Source organism: Rhynchophorus ferrugineus, unplaced genomic scaffold (genome assembly GCF_030347505.1).
Source record: "Rhynchophorus ferrugineus isolate W39M unplaced genomic scaffold, kcgeb_rfMv2 rfM11, whole genome shotgun sequence".
In the NCBI taxonomy this organism is placed as follows: domain Eukaryota; kingdom Metazoa; phylum Arthropoda; class Insecta; order Coleoptera; family Curculionidae; genus Rhynchophorus; species Rhynchophorus ferrugineus.
Genome location: NW_027472590.1, coordinates 12,180,696 through 12,201,355, shown reverse-complemented (window position 1 = coordinate 12,201,355; position 20,660 = coordinate 12,180,696).

Sequence of the window (20,660 nt, the reverse complement as noted above, 5' to 3'; positions counted from 1 at the left end):
AGACTTAGAATGCCAACTATTGAACTCTATGCCGGTAGGCAATCAGAAGGTCCGTACCAGTTCAGTAGTACTGCAGCAGACGTAGTAAGGAGACCCATGATTATACCAATTTCTGGCACATGATGAAATCTAACAATCGACAGTTGTTACACGAGTGTTCCTTTGGTAGACTGTTTGGTAAAAATGTTAAGATTTCTGTTATGAGTACCATGCGTAACCGGGTATTTGAAAAGTCCCCGGCCTGATACATAGATGGCGCTACTATAATTAAATCTAAATGTTTTTTAGTTAGCCCTAACCCTCAAAAGATGCGTGTATAAATTTGACAGCTGTCGGATCATTAGTTTGTTAATTATAGCATTTTGAGTGAAACAACTTTTGTTATTGTGAAAAAAAAATGGATAACAAGCAATTTCGCGTGTTAATAACATATTGCTTTTTGAAGGGAAAAAATACAGTTGAAGCAAAAACTTGGCTTGATGCCGAGTTTCCGGACACTATCTAGACACTATCATTATTTTTGATTCCTAAACTGGGTTTTTAATCAAAAGAAACGTTACGTTGTATTTTGTGAATTTGTATATATGTTTTCCCCTAACGTGTCTTTTTTTTGACAAATTAAGGTCCTAGGAAATGAATAATGTTCCTAATAATCAAGAAATAAATAATATTGATTATTGAGTATTTTATTTCTCTAATATAGGTTCATAGGTCCTTTAGGTCACGAGCACCGCTGCCATTGTAAATGGCCAGGCACCCGCTTGAAGGTTAAAGTAGTACTATAAATCTTTTTTTTTGCAAAAAGAAGAGGAGGTTTCTTGAACGAATATACAAAACGACACTACGGGTTTTTATCATATAGCATATGTATGTTGGTATTTCCTCAAGTAGTACAGTCTCGGTGTAATAAAAACTAGAAATTGTATAAATATAGTAGTGGACACTGTTTAAAGAAGCAGTGACTTTAAGTTCTTTCATTATTTAATTGCTGTCCTAATTTATAGAAATTATTAAAAGGAATTTAATTTTATAACATCCGAGATTAATGTCGCAATGGTTTAGACACAACACAACAACAAGCTCTAATTAAACTCGATAATGCCTCCAGTGATAATGCAGAAATCCGTCTAATAATAACGTAATTTAACGAAACGGACAGTATCTGGGTATCATTCCGAACCACCCACTTGCCAAACGAATGTCAAGCCAAAGTTGATCCAGTGGTAGACGGACACCAACCGATAACTTCATTTCATTGTAAAGGAACTGTATCTGATTTCTTATTAAAGGAGAGCAACGTCTTCAATGCCCCCATACGTACAAGAGCAGAAAAAAAATGTTTACAAGCGGCTACCTTAAGCCGCTCGGCGTCTAGACCTTTCGTCACGCTCGTCAACTTGACGCACGCGTGATGGTTGTTTAGATTTACTTTGGGAAATTGATGAGTTACGATCAATTATATCGAGTTTTTGTGTTGGTTTGGTGGTTCCGTTCTGATTGTATCGTTAGCCGGCCGATGGTTTGCTTAATTTCAAATTTTAATTTGACGAAACCTAATTGGATATATCTTAATACATGGATGAAATATTATCTCTCTTATTTCACTAATATTAGTTATTGTATATTCACAACATCATGTTGGACAAAAATAAAAACATATTAAAACCGAAATAAAACAACTATACTGGTTAGTCGGAAGATACTCTCAACTTGATCAATCTTTGATCTAAAATCAAAGAGATTGATATGGGGTAGCACTAAAAATTCAAATCAACTAGTCCTCCAAAGCTGTCAAAACAAAATTCTTCGATTAATTACCAATGCATATCGCTACGTAACCAACGAAGGACTGCAGGATGACCTGGAGATCAAATGGATTTTCGAAGTAATCCAAGATTGCGTCTTAAAACACGAAAAAGATTATTAAATCATAATAACGTGGAAGTAATAAGTCTACTAGACAACGCGCAGGATATCAGAAGATTGAAGCGAACCAAACCATACGGACTTAAATAAAGTGCATACCTTTTGTGTAAACTATAGCTTAAGTTATTATAATTTTATAATTGAGGAATACATATTGATGCATTTATCTCGCATTCGTCTTGCTTGTGAATTAATCAAGGTACAATTGAAATCTAACAAATACATTTATAATTAAGATTGTGCTAAGCATATCTATTAAAGATGTTACCAAAAAAATTTTTTTTACTACTATGAAACTTGTAGTAAGCAAATTTTAATATATTTTGATACGCTGCAAAACCCTCTTTTAAGCAGAATATTGAACATTTCATTACAATAAGTTATTTAAAATAGATAAAGCCCATCTAAAATAACAGTGAATTCACATCCTCAAGATGTATTAAATATTGCCTAGTGCAGTTTATAAATTCGTTTTACTATCAGACAATGTAATCCTTGTTATTTAATTCTATTCAAAGAGACACAATGCTGGCTGCTGCCTCTGAACATGTAACCGAATCAACCTACAAAAGTCATTCAAATTAACAAGGGTTTGCAAAATTCTTCAAAATATTAGTGCCAATAATTACAGGTTAGAAATCGGCAACTTTTGTTTTGTCACTGTGCTTTATTTTATAATAAATATTGTATGTTCAAATAGCTTTTAGAGTGTGTATAACCCTGATTGAAAATGCCGAAGCCAACAAATAATCGACCAGAAACAGGTCACGTCTCTAGTCAATAACTTCGAACAGAAACGAGGTAACTTGTATCAGTAAATGCAAGAGGTAATTACTGATACTAATAAATATTAAGTTGCTGGAGTTTTATTGAATTTTTTTTGTGTTGCATCTGCATTGAATTGTAATACTAGTAACTGAAATCTCTCTAAAAAAAAAGAAAAACAATATATATTAATGTTGGATTCCCCGAAAAGAAAGCATCTACATTACCTTGGCGTTGTTCTATTGGAGATGAAATTTATTTTTTTATTACTCTTAGTAGTTCGACAATCTACACAGAGGGCAATAAGTATTTGTTATTTTTGTTTTATATATACATGGCATTAAAGGATCACTTCATTAAGTGATCTCCTGTACAAATTATATTATTTTAATTAATTAGTCTTATCTTAAAGTTTATTTTGAAATATAAATATGTCCAATAATCAGATCGGATGGTGTTAGACGTTTTAGTCTACCCACCTCACTGTCACTTCCCATATTTAGCTGATTACCGAGTACATTGGGTCACTCTTTCGAAGTACTTCACAACGTCTCGTTGAATTACACTCCTTATTGGTTCTAGAGGAATATCGCGTTGTATTACTTCAATTGAAACATAGTAGGGAGCATCGAGAATGGTACGCAATATTTTATTTTGGGACCGCTGTATGATGGATATATTAGAGTTGCTAACGGTTCCCCATAGTTGGATTCCATATGACCAAATACGCTAGATTAAATTTATGAGATGTATAAAAACAGTCAGTAGTATTTTTTCATTATAAACATACTCTAATACAGTTATTGCAGAGGCAACTATTACTTTAGAAAGTTTACATAGAAAACTTATGTGGAGTTTTGTAGTTATCTGAAGGATGTAAATTACCATTTTATACACTGTTAGGAAATATAGGATTTAAATAATGTAAAGATAACGCACAAAGAAATTGTAACAAAATTTCCATGCATTACTTTAAAAGAACATAATTTTTAAGAGCACGCAATAAAATTAAGGAAGATTTCTTATTTCAATTTGTGTACAGATAAAGATATTCCAAAATGGAACATTAGGGTACCATTGACAAGACGCTAAAAAAAAACAGTGCTAAGACAACAAAAATATATAGGAAAAGCTAAACGTTAGGTAGTAAACGTAACCTATTTTTTAAATAATTTATTGCAGATATATTGCTCTTCGTGGCGTGAAAGTGGAATGGTTTTATTCCTTGAGCAGAGTAGGTATTTTCATCCAATTCCAAGAGTGACTACCGTAGAAATATAAACCATAAATTTTTGCTCATGTTTTAAAATCAGCTGTTAAAGAACTAGAAAGAAACATTAATTATTGTTATGCGTAACGTAATATATCATAGTATTCTGGTGAAAAAGACCCCAACAAGTGCATCGGTAAGGACTGTAATTAAGGAATGGCTTGCATGACATGAATTTTCTTCTTCTTCGAATTTCTTTTCCTTCAAGTGCGGCCGTTTTCCGGCGATTTCGTCCTTCAAACGGCCCAATAATGCCATGTAATAGTCGCCGTTGATGGTCATTCCTTTTCTAAGGTAGTCAATGAAAATTGTTCCAAGTGCATCCCAAAATATAGACGCCATAACCTTGCCAGCCGACTGTTGCGTTTTCCCACGATTTGGATCGGGTTCATCGTGTGCAGTCCACTCGGATGACTGTCGATTGGACTTTGGAGTGAAATGATGAACCATGAACCATGTTTCATCTATTATCACATATCGATTCAAAAACTTGGGTTTATTACACTTGTTCATCTTCAAATACTGCTCCGAATCATCAACTCGTCGTTGTTTTTGGTCAAAAGTGATCTCGCGCGGCACCCACTTTGCACAGAGCTTTCTCATACCCAAATGTTCGTAAATGATATAGTGTACACATTGAGCTGATTTTTTTAGAGTTTCTGCTATTTCATTGAATTTAAATTTACGGTCATTCAAAATCATTTTGTGATTCTTTTTAATGTTTTCGTCGGTGACAACCTCTTGGGCGTCCACTGCGCTCACCGTCTTCGGTGCTCATTTCACTACGTCTTAGCATATCAATCCTTGATGGTTGGTTCTCCTGGGGAAGTGTCCGGAAACTCGGAATCAAGCCAAGTTTTTGCATCAACTGCATTTTTTCCCTTTTAAAAGCAAAATTTTATCAACACGCGAAATTTCTTTTTATCCACTTTTTTTCACAACAACAAAATTTGCTTCACTGAAAATGCCATAATTCACAAACTAATGAACCGACTGAAGCTGTCAAATTTGTACACGCATTTTTTGAAGGTTAGGGCCAACTAAAAAACCTATGGATCTAATTCTCGTAGCGCCATCTGTGTTTCAGACCGGGGACTTTTCAATTGACCTGTTGTAATAACTCTAACCTATAAATTATTGCATTTATAAAATTAATTATAGTTTAAGTCCTTGGATAATATATGCATTCCATTGCATGGTGATGTACTACAAGGTTTAAACAATTTATATTTGAAAATAATTTTGTTTTATAATTTTATTTGCATTAAAATATAGTTATATGTTAAAGCCAAAATAAACTAAAAGGAAAAGTTAAATGCGGCAACATTGTGACGTTTTGTCATCTTAAATTTAGATGACCTAAATTCATTGCTTTGCTGTAAATGACTGATCATTTTAATTAATTTCAGTTTATGTCTTAAATAACTTTGGGCCTTAACGCATTGTTATAAAGAACATTTTCTTAATTATCAGAACGTTACACCTCTTGCTAACCCTGAAGCTATTTGTCGTGACTTTTTAACAACTCTCTCTGACCACTGTAGTCTACCGTACATAACTTTTTTTGATGAATGTTCTACTTCTAATCTTCAGCGCAAATTCATCGAAACTTGTATGATATGGTGTTGATGGAAAAGCCAGTGTCAAAAGTGGTATCTTTCAACACAACAAAATTATAATACAATGCTATAACGACCACTCATATCCTCAGTGATTCGATAAAAATTTAAAGGACTTTAGCCGGGTTTTTATAGTGAAAACATTTTAGTTTCGCCACAAAAGTTGTAAATGATCATCAATTAAGACGATCGATATACTATTACTTAGTGTTCGATATTGAAATAAATAAATTATCCTTTAAAACCCAGAAAAAATATGACATTATCTTTCGCCAAACCGCTATACACTGCATGTTAATACGTTTTTGCAACAATGGCCTCAAGCATAATTTTTAAAGAAATTGTATATTCAATTTATAAGATGACAAGTAAATTAAATAAAATTATATAAACTTGATGTGATATGTACCTCACACATTAAGCAAATAAATTGGCAATCCAACATCGCATTATTACGGGTACTGTTATATTTCTGTAAATGGGTTGAGATAATGATCGAAAAGTTTCTTCATTTATTACTCTCAAAACAAGATATGAAATATATAACAAGATATCGGCAGCCAATTAACAGATATCTGATGCATTCTGATATGTATTTTGGTATGCTTCGTGTAATTCTTACTTGGGATATGTGCGTATAAGTTAATACACCAATTACAGGAAAGTGTCTTCAACGGGACTGAATTATTTTGGTTATTAAATTAAAGACATTTTTCAACAATGCATTGATTGAAATCAATTTACAACTTCGCCAGTTATATCTTTATAACAATTGAAAATCGACTATAATCAATTCCAGATATTAACTGTAAAGGCTATCGATTCTAAATCAAATATTTCGGTCTTTTACTACATTTCAATTAATGTTAATATCCTTCAATATATTAAGTGGATATTTTATCGAAATTCCAGCTTTATTGAATGTGTTTTAAATTAATAATAAATAACAAAATTCTTTCATATCTCTGATAATTTCTGAAAAAATCAATTTTTAATCAGAGTTTCATTGAGGATATCAATTGATAAAAGTCTTGGTTAGAAAAAACCAAGACAGTTAAGCGAAAAACTAGTACAAGGGAACAAGAGGTCAAATATTGAAAATGGTGGCTATATTTTGGTATGTAACAAGTATTGTCGTACATCAAAATCACTTATCCGTATCTTATGATCTATTTTGGTCACATTTTGGTCAATATATAATTTAAATCCATTGAATGTGTGGAGACCTTGAGGCATGTCGAATTTTGCATAGTGGAATAACGGTGTACCAAATACCCAGAAATATAATCCCAGATGTTGAACACGGGCGGGGTGCCAGTAGCGCCAACTAGAACCCGATAACGAATAGAACCCCGAGACGTTTATATGGGATGTTATTAAAGGATATTTCCAATCATTCAGTAACCGACCATCGTTTGGTTTAGACGTGCCATCATCGACTGCCCAAGCCTCGTCACCAGGTACCGCTGCCATCCGTTTTATCTATTTTGTATTTTCTATATTTTTTTTATCTTGCCAATAAATAACGGTCACATAATGTAAACACCACTGTTTCATTTCGTTTTACCTCCATTCACCGAGCCATATAAGAAACCCTACAGTGGTGACCCCGAAGTGATTTTTTCGTGCAACATGGTGTATTTTACGTTGCCGTTATATTTTTTGCTTCAACATTTCTTCATATTCGTTCAAACATTTGTTCCTCACTAAATTTTATTTTAGTGTTGGAACAATGAACCTTAAATTTGATTTTATTATTTCCATTTCATATTTTTTAATTTTTTTGTAAAAATTTTATTTCTGTCACAATCTTTAAACTCTTAGAGATTTTGCCATCACTATTTAATCATTAGCGTCTCGACTAAACATTTCTTTCGGCACTATGTTTAAATCATGTCTTCCCTCGCTCGCCGTCTTCGTCATATTGGCAGACATTTTGATTTGAAAGGCTTTGGGCAGCTTCGATTGGATACCGTCGTTATTTGTTTTTTTTATGAAATACCGTAACGTATGTGACTACGGATTAGTCACAGAGCAGCTCTAGAAGCTAGGTACCGATTGCAGTCACCGTAGACTCGTCATGCCTTCGCCGAGGTACCAGAATTGCCAACGTCTCGTCGTCGAAGAAAAAAAGCTACTACGTCGTCGAATAATCGGTCCTCCCACAGCGTCGATTACGGAAGCCCTGTTCGAAAAACAGCTTATTTTCAACGCCGTCGACGCAACACATTCAAGTGCCAAAGCGACGATGAAGCAACGGTATCTGTAGGATCGAAAGATATCAACAGCCGTACCATATGTTTCAAAGCCCTTTTCATGCAGCACATTTTGTTTGGTATATCAGTATTTTGCATTTGATTTTTTTTTTCATACATTTTTGTTTTTTCATGTGTTTAAAATAATTGTATGTAAAATTCTGGCAGTGGGGTATTTTAGCAACCTTGAGGCCTGTCGAATTTTACATAGTGGAATAACGGTCTACAAAATACCCATAAATATTATCCCAGATGATGATCACGGGCGGGGTGCCAGCAGCGCCAACTAGAACCCAATAACGAATAGCTGGCAACCCCGAGACGTTCATCTGGGATGTTATTGAAGGTTATTTCCAATCATTCAGTAACCGACGATCGTTTGGTTTAGACGTGCCACCATCGACTGCCCAAGCCTCGTCACCAGATAACAGCACTGCCATCCGCTTTATCTATTTTGTATTTTCTACATTTTTTTATAAAACAAAGATAAAACAAAAATATTTTAACAAAAAAATTAAACCGACTTCACAAAATAAATACAGAGCTCACTAACAATTAAAAAATAATCAAACTTAGATTTTTAACAGGAAAAAATCATTTTATATTCAACTATATACACCCAATTTATACCCTATTTATCTGACCTATTATATAACCTATATTTTAATAAACCTATTTATCTATTTGCCAAATAATAATATTAACTAATACGAACTGGTCACTCTGAAGTCAGTGCAGAACCTAAACAGTTAATTCAGACTTGTTTTGTTGGTAATTTAATTTTTTGTATATGTCACAAAATTATATTACTATGTTTGTATTGTTTGGGCTCGCCACCGACGAAGCTTTTGCACTGAACGACTTCCGATTTTTCGTCAAATCAGCTTAGCAATAACATTATACACAAATTTCTGATTATTTTAGTTGAAAAATACGTGAAAACTGTGTACATGTCTTTGGAATTTCCTCCTCGCCTCTTTTTTTGAAGTCGGTTAAAAATAGCACCAACATTTTTGACCTACTATTAAATAATATCTGGCACGAACCCTTTGTTCTCCCTGATGACGCTATATCATAAAAAATATTAAAAAATAAAATTAGCGTGAAATAATTACCATGGTTAATCAATGAAAATAAAAAACTCAAAGTCGTTTTATCAGCTCGACTATGCGAACGCATCCATGAATCGACGCAAAGGCTTCGAAAACTGACAGGAGCTAAATCATTCAGTCCTCGGTATTATACAAGCCAGCAGTGTCCACCAACGCAAGAAATGCCTCAGAGCTGAGATATACAATCGGTTTAATTCGCGTTCTATCTCCATTAATTAGAGAACGGCTACATATTTACGTCAGTGAATCGCATTAAGTATGGTCTTATTTTAGAATTATTGCTCACCTTGGGTAAAATATTTTGCTTGGTAGCATGCGATGCAATTAAATTATTTTCGAATAGTATCGCATCAAATGTTGAATTCAGAATAATCATTTTTGTTAATCGATTAGTTTTATATGCTCTATATAATCTTACATATTACTTTTATTTATTATTATCATTACCAAGATCAACGTGATGAAAACAACGTATATAAGTTATGAAATATGAAGAGATTAAAAAAGCAAAAATTGTACTTCAAAAAGTATTTTATTTTACGGAAAGAAATATCGTTTCCACCAGTTTAATTTTAATGATCTTCCGAATATCACAGTATCTATTCCATAAAACACAGAGCTGTTAGACTTGATCTCCGTTGTAGGTAATACATTTCAAGTGTGTGAACAAGTTTAGCGTTCATTTGCCATCAGAGGGCACGACTGACAATATGAGTAGCGGGAAATTTAAAATATCTTATATTTATCTTATTATTATTATCTAGCTATCTTATAATAATAATACTTATAATAAGTATATAAATGTAGGTCATCCATACAAGCTGTGTTAGAATTTATTATTTGCCTTTTGCTATTCTGTGCACTTTTCTCATCCATCAAATCTAACAATACCTAATTATTATTCTTCTAAATAGAATGCTCAATACAGTCAGCCTGTGTAAAATGTACATGACAACCCCTTTTGCTCTTATTTAAGATCTCACAAGAGATTTCCAATAGTTTTTCATTATTTCTTGTTAAAAGCTATTTCTGACATAGAGCAGAATCTAGGAAAGCTGGACTCAACACCTGAGATGTCTTCGGATTTAAACAATCTGGTTTAACTAAAAAAGAACCATAAAAACACAGTTAACAAAATGAGAATATTTAACAGGTAAGTTTATGAATTTTTTAAGTTTGCTTTTTCAGCCAACTTTTTTTTTATTCTAAAATAGCCTCCTGAAAGCAGAAAGCGTCAAATTTCAGCTTTGCTACCGAATTTATACCTCGATCCACCTATCCACAAATGAACAAAATAAAACAATATTTTATATGCGCCCATTTAAGATACCATTTTAAATTCTCAATATTTTGTGCTCTATTCCATGGTATATCCCATATGGAATGGCTTCCTAAGTTTTGATGATTTCAAATGCCAATAGTCTACTGAAAAACTGAATTATTGCAATCTGCATTTGGTGGAGGTATATCCTGAATAGTATATTCCAGCTTCTGCAAGAACAGCTTCTGTTTATATTCCAGTAGACTGTGTTAGTTCAGAGCAATTTCAATCTGTGTTCGGTGGCGTTACACCTCGAATGCGATTCTTTTATCGAGAATCCATGGGCTAGGGGTGTTTGTCAATGCTCCAATGTTTCCTAATTGGAATATATTATAGCAAGGGGTCTTTGAACAGTCTGAGCCCATATTTTGTGACCTTACAAGGTCAGCTTCAATAATTCTATCGGAACTCTACGTATAATATCAAGAAGTGCTTTGACTAATTGCAGAACGCGTGCATATTATTTTGTTCATAATTAATTTGATTCCGATTAATTAAATGACCTAAACAATACCATACAACTCCAAATACGTACTGGAATCATAATAAATGGGTCTTAAAAGCCATGATTCATGTACATGGGCAAATCTATAATTTAAGTTGCTCATTTTGAGCCTTGGAGAATGTTTTACAAAGTTACATATATTGGTTGCTTATGTCACCGAATCTATACGAGGCTCCAAATTTTACGTGGAGGACAAGGAACATAGTGTAAGGCTGAAAGTGAAGATACAGGATTGAATTTTCAAACAATACTAAAATCTAAGATCGAAAGAAACAATAATTTTTCATTATATAAAATGTATGAAAACCAAAATGGATATGGTTACAAAAGACGCTCCACCGTATTCACCAGATACTACCTCTTCTGACTACTACTCATTTCGAGTAAAAGCCCATAACCTGTCTGAGTAGCATTCCATGTCATATGAAACTATCTGCTATATGAATCAAAAATTATTTATTAATTTACTTTATTTTAAAGAAAAAGTAGCGACTTGCCATAAGAACGAGACTCTTGATTCAATCATATTGTAATATAAACAATATCCTTAATTACAAAAAACTTCACTCATTACATCTATCATTTAATATCAACGTATCGATATTTCCTCATAATCAAGACAGGAATGTGCCTTTGATGATCTTCTGATTTGCAATCTTTTTATCCATATTTCATATGGTATAACCTGTGTGAAATGGTTTCCTCGGTTTTGGCCTACAATATAATTCCTATAGCCTCCGGCAAGACAACTGTAATTCGTCTTTGGTAGTCATTAGACCCTAAAGTGTCAATGTATGTCCATGTTCCATTAGACTAGGTTAGTTCACATAAAGTTCAGTCCGCCTTTATTGACCTTACAATATAAAATGGGATGTTTGTACCAGGAATGTATTAAGCAGAAGTACTTTTCGAAGCATGGATGTTCGCTAATTTCAATGGTTCGAGAAACTTTGGCTAAGAGACTTTGGACTATCCAATCCATTTTTGAACCTTAGAGTATGAACTGTGAGAGATTATTGAGTAAAATGTGCGGGGAATATTTGAAAATTATAGCCCATCGATAATAATTTGACTTTAACTTAACTTTAACTTTAAAGCATCAAATTCGAATTCTTTAGGCCATAATTAGACGAAAAAAGTTTGCTTTTTTATTTAGGAAACCCCTTGAACGATATTTTTCAAAATCTGTGGTGTTAAAAAAGTAGAAATTAGTTACAAAAAAGTAGAAAATAAATTAAAAGTGCACGCTTCTACTTTTTTTATGTTCATAGGTATTATCTCATAATAAACTCCAAATAGAGTCTCCCATCATGTTTTCATTGTGTTCATATATGTATAACATCATCAAGCAAATTACTGTTTTTAGCAATAGCCTAAAAGCTCTGCTTTACTTTTTGGCAAATTTAAATCCCGAATAAAATCATCAAAATCTTCCGAAGTAATAAAAATTTGTTTTGGTTGTTCTGGTTTAGGTAAAAACTCCGAATCGGAATTATTTTTATGGTAACTAATGGAGATGAGCTACTTTTCCGCGATAATTTTTTCGGTGGCTCAGGTACTGGTCGTGTCAGATCATGTGCGACTGGAGCGGAATAGGATTCCAGATCAGAATATTAGATAGGTTTTGCATTTTTACCTCTACGTCTTTTACTCGGATTCGCAATGCAAAAGTAGCAGTCGTTAACGTGATCTTTTGGTTCTCGTGAGATTTTTGCCGTTGCAAATTTCATTAACCTTTTCCCACCTCGATACCAACCTAAAATATAGAAATAGAATTTAATATGTTTATTCTATTTAATTCACCATTTAATTAAAAATTGCCGATTACCTTCCAAACCTCTTTTACAATTATTACAAGCAACATGTGGAACTCATGTCTTGTCTTGATTCCGAACAGTAAAAATATGCTTCGTAGGCTTCACAGAGAACGTCAGATGTATTTAATTCGCATTTAACGTCTCGAACTTTAATAAATTGCCCACGTATATAACAAAATGCATCAGCATCATATTTACACTTTCGCGACGACATTTTAAGATATTCTAGATTTACAAACACCTGATCATTGTTTATCATTTTAGTTCCATCTATCAGCGCTGTGTGAACGTTTAAACCGCACTCTGATCGCGCGGTATTTTTAAATGTATTAAAAAATCAAATATGAGTATTATTACTATAACTATCAGAAAAGCAAACTTTATACCAAAAAAGGTGTTCTATTTTCGTTTTTGTTCATAACTAAGGGGAAAATCAAAAATAAACTTTAGGACAAAGAACGACAATTTTTTCGTACAGTCGTGTAATTTTCCCTCCACTTATTATCTATTCCGATGTCTATGGTTTCATTGCAAGATAACCGTAAAATATACCGTTCTTCCGCTTGAAACTCAAACATAGGATAATTTGAATGAATACAATAAATTGCTTTAATTTTTTATTTAATTTATCTTTAAGTCCATGAAAATTAAATGATGCTATATGACGTCCTGAAGAAAATTTCTTTGAAACCATTATTCCTAAATTACACTAATGTTAATTTTAACATATGTCATAACACGCAGAAGTTAAAATCTTTCGCCAGTTTGCGCAAAATTAATTCGCATGTTCTCGCATGATAATACAATAAACTACGGACCAAACGATCTGGCTGATGTATAAGAATGTCCAGTAAACAACGGAACTCAACACATACAGCCGCTCTTGGAAACTTTTAAAGAAAATTTCATTTCAAGAAATTCTCAGTAAAGTCGGTAGCCACTATATACTTGCAGATAATAGGTGTTGATGTTTGAATTTACACTAACATACGACACGTTGTATGATGAACGGAACAGTTATCTTTCATATTATTAATGGTTATTGGCTCCGGGTATAATTACTGTAGAAGCAGCGGATCTGAGGAGTGTTCATATCAAATAAATAAGTGTCATGTTTTATTCGAGCTATTAATCTAATCATATATATTATCTAATCATATATAGAATACTTTCAGATCTCTTTCTTTTATTTTAATTACATATATATAATCACAGACACAGCTCACATTGTTTTTCTTATGTACAGAACATTAATATTTAAACAATCACCAAGTGACTAATATGCAATGAAGTAAAAGCATTTTCATTATGTAATAATACATAAAGATGACGAAAATAAAAATTACTAGCTTTCTAAATTCGCCATTTCAAATGGACTTCCGCATGAAAAATTAACGGTCAAAAAGTTAAACAAACGATAATGAGAGAGATTAATATTATAAAAAGCTCCTGGTTATGATTTAATTACCGGTAAAATTTTACAAGAACTATCAAAAAGGGGTACAAAACTATTAATATTTATATTTAATGCTATGCTACGAATTAATTACTTTCCTAGCATCTGGAAAGTACCTAAGATATTAATGATCCTTAAACCAGGAAAAATACGAGATGTCACCTTCTACCGGCCTATACGTATATTGCCGATAATCTCAAAAGTTTTTGGGAAACTACACATAAAGAATCTAAACTATAAAATAGAAAATAGAAAAATTATTCCAGAACATCAGTTTGGGTTTCGCAATAAGCATGAAACTATAGAACAAGTGCATAGACTTGTAAATAATATAAACATAAACATACACAAACGACACACCAATCTTAGCATCTCATGAAGATCCAGTCACGGCATCACTGAACCTACAAACCCATCTGGAGCAAATACAACAATGGAACAAAATCCACCCATATAACTTTTATCCTGCGTAGAACGACATGCCCATCAGTGAATATTAATCATCGTCAACGCACGCAAGCAGAGGATGTTAAATATCTTGGTATACATTTAAAACGACGCCTAACCTGGACGAAGCACATACTCCCTAAACTAAAACAACTTGGATTTAAATTATATCATATACATTGGCTCATTGGGCGCAAATCCTCCAAAAGTTATCATTAGATAAGAAGGTATTGCTGTATGAGTCTATACTAAGCCTACTTAGTCATATGGAATTCAACTATGGGGTACCGCTAGTAAATTTATTATATCCGTCATTCAACGATTTCAAAATAAAGTGTTGCGTGCAATTGTTAATGATCCGTACTATGTTTCAAATGAAGTGATACAACGCGATATTCCTCTAGACCTATAACGAGTGTAATTCAACGTGTTAGTGTATAAGAGTGTCGGTGCGTCCCAATCGCTAATCGGCTAAATATGCGATGTGATAGAGTAAAACATTCAACACCGTTTGATCTGATTATTGGACATATACAAACTTTAGAATAAGACTAATTATTTAAGATACAAGGTGGTTTTTGATGTAGCTTCATCATTTGAAAGAATCGATATAATAATATCAATCAAATAGTGAATTCAATCGTGGTCTTAGTTCGCTGTCCGACCAGTTTCGTGAAGGTTTTCCAATGGCTGTTGTGCCAGAAAACATCAATACAATGTGCGAAATGATTAAGCAAGATCATCATGTCATCTATTGTGAGATTGAGGCATCCCTAAGAATTAGTTCCACCAGCATATATGCGATTTTATATGAACACTTAGCTGTGCGAAAGTTATGTTCTCGTTGGATCCCACACACAATTTAACAATCAGTCAAAAAAAGGCTCGTGTCGATTAGTGCAAAGAAATGCTTAAGAAATTCAATCGCGGTGCTTCAAAGGACGTTAATAGAATCGTGACAGGGGACGAATCATGGATATATTCGTATGAGCCCGAAAGTAAGCAACAGTCGACTGTATGGGGGTTCCAAGATGAAACAAATCCAACAAAAGCTGTTCGCGCAGGAAATACTTCACAGAAAATAGTGGCCTGTTTCTTCGGGAAAACTGGTCATATTGTAACAGTGCCTCTAAGGGATCGTAGAACAGTAAATTCTGATTGGTAGACAACCATTTGTTTGCCACATCGGCTCAAACAAGTGACTATTTGAGCACCCAAAACATCGAATTGATGGGTCATCCGCCGTACAGCCCTGATTTGGCTTTTTTTTGATCCCATCCTTGAAGAACAAACTGCGTGGTCAACGATTTTCATCGCCCGAAGAAGCTATTGAAACGTCCAAAAATCATGTTTTGAAGATATATTATACGAAGATATATCGACTATTGACATTATATTTGCGCATAATGCGAATTCTCAATCAATAGTAGATTCCCGCAGGTTTGAGCAGTACTGCATATTTGCCAGATTGGGGTCCTTGAATGAACCTTTGTAGAAAAAACTCTGTAAAACATGTTGAATAAGAGACTGTTCAAGGCCTCGAAGAACAGTGGACAATACTTCCAAGTTTAAATAATATGTGGTTATAATTTTCTTTTATTTTCTTATTATTCATATTCCTCATCCTAAATGCAGTTCTTTCTTCTCTTACCAATATTTGTTTATGATTTCGCCCATACAAGATGATAAATGAACAAAGATGGGTTTATACTTATATCTTCTTTTAGTCCTGACTGAGTTCTGAAAATGTTTATTGTCCCCTGTGAAAAACATTTCTTAAATAATTGCTTTAATATTAATAGAAACATTTTCAAATATCAGTAAAGGAAATACTTCTTATTATGAATCTCAGGTAGCATTCTGGTAACGTGATATTTGAAAAATTAAACCGTAACTTCACCGCTACCAATCCGTTTCCCACGGAAATATATTAATGCGGTGACTGTTCGGTAGCTATGTGAATTTTAAAAATTTTCACCTCTTCTCGGAGTTCTTCATATCGAATTTCCTGGCGTTATTGTTGTGACATACAGGTGATGGTCAAAATTGTGGGGTGTATGTAGTAACGGTGGGACGGTACGAGGGTATGAAAGTAATCTACCCCTTTCCTGTTTCGGACGCAAATTGCTAAAAGTTAATTACTGTCAAGTGTGTTGGGAATGTTATGAAATATTATTCTCAGATTAATTTGTATTATTGTATTGTTACATTAATATATCAGAATAATATATAAATACCACGCATTAATTTTGACGGATGTATTATTTATGGAACTGGTATTTATTATGGATTTTATTATGGATAAATACACGTCACAAGAACGAGCAGAAATAGCGACAATATATATTGAAAATAATCGTAATGCTAGAAAGTGAACCATAGTGTGTACAAATGGTTTGTTTTTTTTGTGTTAAAAGAACATATATATGTCGTAGCACAATTGTTATTGATGACGTTCCATAGAAATGAATTTGCTAACCTTGAATAGATGATTTGGTTTGATTTTTGTTTGATTTTAGCTAATTTGATTGGTCATCCCGAAGTAATACTAGATAGTTCCTTGTCATAAATATTAGAATTGACTGTTCATGTTGAAGCTATGGTACAAAAAAAGTAAAAGTACAGAGAATTGTGGTATAAGCTGGGTTGCTAAGTCGCTGATATTATTTAGTAAATCTTATAGAACATGTTTAACATAGTAATAAACTACAGAATGAGTAGTGGTTCGAACAGAACTGTTGCAGCTCCACAGCAGTCTATTTATTATAAAATTTTATCTGTCAATTTATGGTTTAACTATTAAGCGTATTTAAAATGTGTATCTCCCTAAGTTTGCATCGTAGCTATAGGTAAAATATGTAAAAACTGAAATAATTCGTTGCACACACACACGTTGGAAGGAAACTGGGATTACATAATTTGTCATCTACTCATGGGGAAACTTCAGTCCATTATATGATCAACTTATTTTGAATCACATCATCCATTCACTAGTAGTTACAAACAGTTACATTTAATTATTACTGTAATGGTTATGAGTGAACGTAGAATTCATATGTATCTTCAAACCATACTAGAATCCATTTGCGTTCTTTGTTACTCGGGACCAAATCAACATGTTAAAAGCACCGAAACTTTTAGTCATATATTACTAATGATGGAAAAAGTTCCTCATTCACTTCACACATGAATGACACACAAGAGGATATTTATCAACTGCACTGTTCTTCAAACAGGTAGGTAGTATATTTATTCGTAACTCTTCAGTCCCTATTTAACTATTTAAAACCAATCGATAAAAAGGGCATAATTAAAAATTATACAAAATACAGATTGATTAAAGGTGAGTTAATATGATTTGAATTTTTGCTCCAAAAAGATCCCATGAAAGAGGAAGCCCCGAGATTATTCCACCAATATCCTCCAAGCCAGGAGGACCCTCTGAGAAAACATACGTTAGCGCACAAATCTATTAGCTGTTCATATTTTAATAAAGCGACAAACTAATTTTGAGTTAAAAGATCTTTTCCAAATACGAGTATCTCAAAATTTATTGATTTGAAATCGTTTACGATTTGTTGTATTTCATGTAATAAATCCTTTAAAATATTGCAATAATAATGATATGAGTTTATCTTTTTTCTTGTTCAATCTGATATGTCCTGTAGTAACCCACAATAGCAAAAAAATCTCATAAAATTTACACAGCTTGAAAAAAGTCATCACCACGGACTCAACAATAACATCCCCATTTTTTACACATAATCAGATTATATTAGGGTAAATAAGAGGTAGAGTGGGTGGGAAACCGTATAATAGTTCTTACATCAGATACGAAGAAGGAACCCTATCGCGATCCTTATCAGCTATTATAATTGTAACAGCAATATTTTTCTTCGCCATACACGTTTGATATTTTCATTCTTCACACTACATTATTGAGAATAAGACTGAATGGGCCGAGAAAAAACATAAAAGATTTTCTGAGATATCGCTAAAAAATATCTGTGTTTATTTATGAATTGTTCTGAATAGAAATGCTGAAACACTGTCGAGGGAAGTTCGTTCTGAAGGGGATAGCTGATTTTTTTATTCTAGGAATAAAAGATAAAAGATATATTGTTAAAGAATTTACAGCTATAACTATAGGTATTCTATATTTTATAAGATAATTTCTATACTATTGATTATACAGTTAATGACTGTAATATTTAATTTCAAACGTGATAATTAAAAATGATATGACACAATGATTTGTATATTTACTTCATTTGGGTTTACGTGGATTGGTCAATAAATTTAAAAAAAATCGAGATCGCGTTTGTTTTTAATAAAAATTATCATTAATTTAAATTATGTATTATTATTACAAATATAGTTTTTGCTTGAGGAAAATTTTAATAAAATAGTACATAAATATTTAATTTCTTACTTCATTGATATTAGACCTGCTTTATAAGCTTTTAGTGGACTGTTAGATTTTTGATATGTATTTTTTGTTCGCTATACTATCAATATATGTATAAACTATTCAATTTCGTATTTTAAACTTCTTGAGTTTTTAAAAGTAGTTCTTTGATTGCTGGACTGACTGAAGTAATCTATATTCTTATGTTTACAGTCATTGTAGAGATTATTTTGGTGTCTACATGTTTCCGATATTTTCTATCAAAATAGCCTTATGGAGTGGCTAAAGTATGGACTTTATTGAATAGAATGTTGCAAAAGGACCAAAGATGAGAGCTAAACTGGTGTGTTGATATCTCATATAACGCCGTTTTTCGTTTGTGCCTTTTATCGGTATAAAGGAGACAGACAAAAATATGAAAATGATCTTATTGCAGGTTGGCATTCAATGGGATAAATTCTTGTAGGTTATATTTCAGTGTATTTGTTATGCGATTGTTAAAACAAGCAATTGATGAAATATGTGATATTTCTGACCTTTTAGACTTGATGCGGAAGCACCTATGACGAAAACTGTGAATTATTGAATGTTTTACGAGCAACGGTATCCACTATAATAACAGTATATACAAAACATGGTAAGACATCATCAACGAAGAGGTATAGTTTACGAAACCCAAAGTTAACTGACGCACACCGAGAAACATTAAAAAGGATTGTGGCCAAACAATATAAAACTACCGAGGCAAAAATTACTTAGAACGGAACTCAACGCTTAGTTATCTTAGCTTAGAATTATTGGTTCGACAAACACTAGAAAAGTTGCGATTATGACGCACCTTAAAACGGAATCTAACAAGCTGTGAAACATTTAGTACAACGATCATAAAACTTGGACATTTAATGATTTGAAGATGTAAGTGCTACTATAGAAACTTCTGGAACCTTTCGAATCTAAATTTTGTCTTTAAGACTTTAGGAAAGAAGTTGTAACAATCAAAAGACTTGAACAAAAATTGATAAAACTAGAAATATTTCTATTTTTTTACACTATAATTTAAAATTACAATTTTGTTTAACTTCATGTTGGTTTTTAATTCCCATGTTAGGTTAAAAATATATTAATTAATCACTTTTCACACTTTTTCCAACATCCTTCTAAACAGACACTAATATTATCTAAAATAACAAATCATGAATCTTTTCGACGAATAAATCTGGCAGAACTAACACGTTAAAAAACCTAACGTCATATATTTATAGCATCCTTAAGTGAAATTAATACGACGAATTCAATTTATTTTCATTCTCCATGGTTTTTAATATTCCTTTTCTAGTCATTCCAAAATTTCAATTTACCTTTCGAATTTCCGCCCCAAAAATTAAATAAAAATTAATAAAACAAATAGTGATGCGGCTAAAATCGGGGATCAATGTTCACCGTATTCCCAGAGCTTTGGGTATAATAGTTTTGGCACGTTTTGTTCTTGTTGAAGTGCGTCATAAACCTTTTTCCTTTGCACGGGTCGGAATGTGTAATAACGCAGCGGTCAGAGCGTGTTATTAAAAATTTGTTTTATATATTACCGAATGTTACCAAACTGGCTCTGTCATAGGCTCATTACGGTTCATCACTACGAATCATCGAACATTACGCAATATGGTTTAATTTAAATTACTTTTACCTTCCGAGAATGAAATTTTGAATAATTATTATATCATTAATGTGAAATAATATTAAGGGATTTTTGGGTTTGGAC